Source organism: Thunnus maccoyii, chromosome 8, assembly GCF_910596095.1.
Source record: "Thunnus maccoyii chromosome 8, fThuMac1.1, whole genome shotgun sequence".
In the NCBI taxonomy this organism is placed as follows: domain Eukaryota; kingdom Metazoa; phylum Chordata; class Actinopteri; order Scombriformes; family Scombridae; genus Thunnus; species Thunnus maccoyii.
Genome location: NC_056540.1, coordinates 5896810 through 5902321, shown reverse-complemented (window position 1 = coordinate 5902321; position 5512 = coordinate 5896810). Strand labels below are relative to the sequence as shown.

General features: G+C 38.6%; 1 long non-coding RNA gene across 1 annotated transcript; it reads left to right on the top strand.

The window, feature by feature from the left end:
• The first annotated feature begins 433 nt into the window (after positions 1 to 433).
• LOC121902211 lies at positions 434 to 4396 on the top strand. The gene is made up of 3 exons (XR_006097499.1): positions 434 to 556; positions 2945 to 2974; positions 4301 to 4396. It is a non-coding gene; the product is annotated as an uncharacterized LOC121902211 (long non-coding RNA).
• Positions 4397 to 5512: the final 1116 nt, after the last annotated feature.

Below are 5512 nucleotides of genomic sequence, written 5' to 3'. Positions count from 1 at the left end.
CTCTTGCCCTTAATATCTTTGATATGCTTGTTAAAAAATAATTATGTTTTATGGTGTGACAATGCTGTGGTTAAGGTCTGGTTAGGTTTAGGCACAAAAACCACTTGGTTTGGGTTAGGGAAAGATCATGATTTGGGTGAAAATTGTGTATTTTCGGAGCAAAAGGTGTATGTGTGTGTGTGTGTTTGCTTGTGTGTGTGTCTATGTCTGTGTGTATCTGTGTCACAAGTGTCGGTTGGGGAGATGCCAGTGGTAAACTATGGCGTGGCAAATTATGGGAAACCCTGTCAGTAGGCTATACAAAAAATCAGTGCAAAAAAACAGGCAGTGACAAGGTGAAAAGTGAAAAGTTGTATTTCAAAGGAGTCTTGTTAAAGAAAAAATACCCCCCCAGTCAATGAGTAGCAAACTAAGATGGACCAAATAATTTCATACTATTTGTAACCTCTCTGTATTTCTTCAGATTCTATGCAAATGAAGAGGGCAGTGTGCCATGTCAACAGCGTCTGCTTCACTTTCACTGTACATCCGGTCACAGTGTCAACACAGTGCCAAGGTACAGTGTATATGCAGAAAATAAATATGTCCTGTGAGGAAATATTATTGAATTGGGTGTGGGTCTATCAAATTTTAGAAATTAATTTTTATATGATATATTAAAGAAGTACGGTAAGTCAGTAACACATTCTCAGCCTAGGTGACTGAACACATAGTTCAAAGTATGCTTACATCTCACTGGAATTTTTACAGCCAGGAGAAATATCCTTCGACAAAATCTATTATGATATTAAATATGACTATATCTTTACTAAAACAAACAAACAAACAAAAGACTAAAATGTATGTGACTTTACACCCTTACAATTTTCAGTAGGTGGTTAAGACTAAAACTAAATTTAAAATTTGTGTCAAAATTAACACTGCATATCAGCAGTATTTGGCATAGTCTACCACCACCAACTCCAGGCCCCCTTGCAAAGCTTAGCATGTCTTGGAGAATATTTATCCAGTTGGGTCCCCAGGGATCCGGTGTTATGCAACTGGTCCGATTGCCCATTATTCCGAAACCCCAAAACTTCCCATTGGACCGAAAGCCCATTAGTCCAAAGGCCCATTGCTCTGAAAATACACACTCTCCCTTGAGTATTTTGCATTTAATGTCCTAGTGTACTTTGACGTGTGAACACAAAGACGCCAATTACAAAATGCTTGCTTTTTAGTTAATTTAGTGCATACTAACCCTAACCCTGAGCTTTCAGTCCAATGGGAATTTTTTTGAACGCTTGGGGTTTGGAATAATGGGGCTTCAGACCAATGGGCAATCCCCAGGGCTCCTGCCTTTGCACCACTGATATGTGGACAATCTCCCTGGGAAACCCTGTCCTCAACACAATCTCTGCATTGCTTTTGACTAAACCAAAGCACCAGCCAGCCTCTTCACTACAGGCCTTGATGTGGTCCTAACTGTTCCCCAAAACTTAGTGATCCTGGTGAATCTAAATCAGAGCCTGTCCTACCAGAAATGGTAATTGTAACTTCAGGTCCAAGCTTGAGTACTCTGTCTCTAGAGAACTCTATCTTTGGTGGTCTTTTTTCAAACCATTTTAGACCCTTAAAGCTCACCCAGAATGCTACAGCATAATGTCTAAAGTTCTTCTATGTAACTCCTTCTCTATCCTCACCCCCTGGGTGCTTGTTTACTAGGGAAAATTATATTTTTAGCCTTTAAATGCAACCTAAAGATCATGATTTGACTTAACACCTTTGTCTATGTGCTAAACTTTTTGGTACTGTTCAGCTGCTGTTCCTGCAACACCTGGCCTGCCTTCTGGTGCGGGTGAAATTAAATTATGTTCACACCTCAGTAAGGAGTCCCCATTTCCCACTGCTTACAGAAAACCCATTTTGTTTGAATCCATGCAGCCACCTGTTCCTCTGCCCAGGCTACACACTATTTTACTTATTTGACATTTGTAGTGGCTAGCTTTAAGTCAACATTTGTTTTGGCTGCTCTGTTTAGTTTGCCAGCTAATAAAACCAAAACCGTTAATTGATCTCAAGCTACACCTGCTGTCTGATACAAATAAAGCTCAATTTCAGTTTGTTACAGTTTGTGCAGGTTATTTTACTTTGTATAAAATGAAAATACAGGTTCACATTGAAACCTGGTTTGGAGAATGGCTAAATGGCTTTTGTAAGAGCTAAACCCATTAAACTCTAGGGTGATTTTGCTAGTTTTTAACTTCCTTTATTTATACCCAGGAATGTCATTTTAATTAAGTTAGGCTCTTCAGAAATGTCATTATTTTGCACATGAGTAGTACTATACATGCTCCAGGAGACGTGAGAAAAAATAAAAATTGAATTTTTGTCTTTATCTACAAAGATTAAGATTTTCAATACAGCACAAATATAAATATATGAATCAATAGAGGAAATGGTCAGAGTTCCAGGGATATAGGAACCGTGTTTATGGGACATTCTCAGCCTCAGCAATGTCTAAAACTGTACTGATAGTGCCAAATGAACAAAGTACAGAAAACACTGATTGTGTTGCTAATTGTAATTGTTCTGTATCAGCCAGCAAGGCATCAATACATTTTGTGACATCATTTTGACTGATGTCGAGTTGGGATGTCACATTTTTGGAAAAGAACAGAAGTCTTTTTCTTTTCTTTTCTTTTCTTCCTTCCTTCCTTTCTTTCTTTCTTTCTTTCTTTCTTTCTTTCTTTCTTTTTTTTACATTATGGCAAATCTGCTCGACTCAGTTTTCAACACTTCCAGTTTAAACACAGGCATGGATGTAGCTGTAAAAAGATTGTCCAGATTACTTTTATGAAAGAAAGAGACAGAAATTTGATGATTATGGAGACAGAAGAAGAATAAGTTATGAGGAGCATCTTTTTTCTATGATTGAAGTGGATTTAATGATGTTTCCTCACAGATCACAGAGAAACATCCATCATTCTAAAAGGTAGGTTCCAGTCATTTTTCCAGTGTGTATATGATGTCTGCGCTCTGGTTTGACAGAGTTATGAATCCTCATGTTCTACAAATACACATGCATTACACATAACCTGTGTTTTATGGCTGATTGAGATATTTTTAATATTTATTAATTTATGGTTTATTTCAACCTAGAGTATTTCCCATAAATGTTGTCTTGTGACTCCATGGGTTATGCTTACTTTGCACCTATATTATATTGGGTCATTATATTGGATATGTTCAGACGCAGCATTGAGTGTAGGTCACCTGCGGTTGTCAGGGCTCAGAGCCCAACACACATGCTTTCTATCAGACATGCTTGGTACAGACAACTGAAAAATTCAGCTGAAATGATGCCCCCTGTAGATAAGCCTTTATACTCAGTGATGGATCACCATATGGGCAAACTGTGCACACCCTTAGGTGCCCCAAATAAACTGAAATGTAAGGTTGCTTCTGCATTTTTGCCCAACCTTGCCCTCTTGTGTTATAAAAGGGACAAAATCTAGTTATAATAACTTTAAGTTGAATATTTGTTATTACTTTAATATAATTATTCATGCTTACTTTCATATGATCACAAACCAACACAAAAAGGAGGGCTTCCTGTTTTGCGGCCCTGTTGATGGATAAAATTTTAACACAGGACATTTACTTTTAATGGAGTGTTATCAGACTAATGTGAAGGATCTTAATGTTTCTTCCACCGTTGGTTTAGACAATAAACACACTGTAGTTAATAGCTGTTCCTCACAAGTATAGTAATGCATGTTTGTGTGTGAATGTAGATGCATGTCAAGTCACAAAGGCAGATAGATAGCAGGAAGATAACAGCCTGCAGGATATGTTGTAATTCCCTGAGTTTGTATTGCAGCATGTTGTAAAAAGACAATAGATTAAAGATCTTCATTATACAGCACGCCAGAGGATGAGCTTGAGAAAAAGAATAAGGAATGAATGAAGGCGTGAGATAGAAGAAAGTGGAAAAGAGAGAATAAAGGGTGCATTGGAGGACAGAAGTGAAACAGTCATGTGAACTGCATCTCTAAAACACAGAGAGAAACACTCTCCGTGCACACTCGAGACCCTGTTCACATGGGCAGGCATGAGCATAAACACACACACACACACACACACACACACACATACATAGATGCAGGAAAATGTTAAACACATACAAACAACAGCAAGAGAGCGAGAGAGAGAGAGCATTTGGAAGCTTGTATAATTCTCTCTGTGGGTGTCAATTAAATCTCTCAGCTCTGTCAACAGCACACACACACACACACACACACTTGTTCTCTTTCAACAGCTACTGCATCGTCAACACCGGCTGGCTTGGCAAGCAAGAGGGAGAGAGAGAAAGAGATAAGAGATAGAGAACTGGTAATATGAGAGCATGAAAGCACTGCAGGTAAGGAGGCACTGCAGCTGACACACACACACATACACGCAAACAAACACATTGGTCTCATTTCATGTTTTCTCTGGGCTTGAATGCTGCAGAGGCCTGGCAAATGAACTATAGATGATATCTGCAAAGGCAGTCACACACACACACACACAAAGTAAGGAACACAGAAACATCACATCACCAGATGCAAACCAACCTACCTGGGAACATAAATTAACACAGAATTAATACAGACCGAATGTGCACACTCCACTGTGAAACTAGTTTCACCGGTGACCATCTTCTGAGGAGTTTCACATAATACGGCAAAATGCAAAAGGCATCATGGGACTGAAAAAGCAAACTGTGTTATGAAAGCTACACTCAACACTGTCCTAAAGCCTTCACTGAATAAACAACAGAAGTCCACAGCACTGCAATCTGAACTGTAACAGACCGTTCACAGGTTTGCTCCCTGCTGAGGTGTCATAGTAACGACTAAACTCAGATTGACTCGGTCAGTGAACGCCAGTCAGCTAATCGCTCCATGATTAGAAAAACCCTTACAGTGCACGCCACAAACTGTTTTTGTGCTAGTTGCATTTATTTGACTCTCAGACACTCTTATTAGCTTCAAATATAGATGTTTTGCACATTTCCCTTTTCAGGATAACAAGGGTTATTTGAAAAAGTGAAGAAATATTTGACCTCAATAATGGCATTCAAGGTTCATGATGGATTGTATGTATGTAGACTCACCTATTTGAATTTGAAAGCTGTCAAATATGAGAATTTATGAAAGAACAGTAATCATTATCAGTGAAAACTGTGAGGTTTTATGGTGTAACTCTAAGCAACTGTGGGCTCACAGCAGACTCATGAACAACAAATTACACAGGTGGAAATGAAAACAGTATAGTACAGCCATGTCACCAACATTTCAGATTTCATAATGGACAACAGTTAAAACCTAAAATGTGAATAGTTTATTCATCAAGACCAATTAATGACAGATGTGAACTTTTCACAGCCTTCTCCCATTCTAGAAAAAAGGAAATCAAACTTGATGCACACATGTCACTTGGATTGCCATAACAACGCCCAAGGAGGCATTACACCCAAGCATAATAG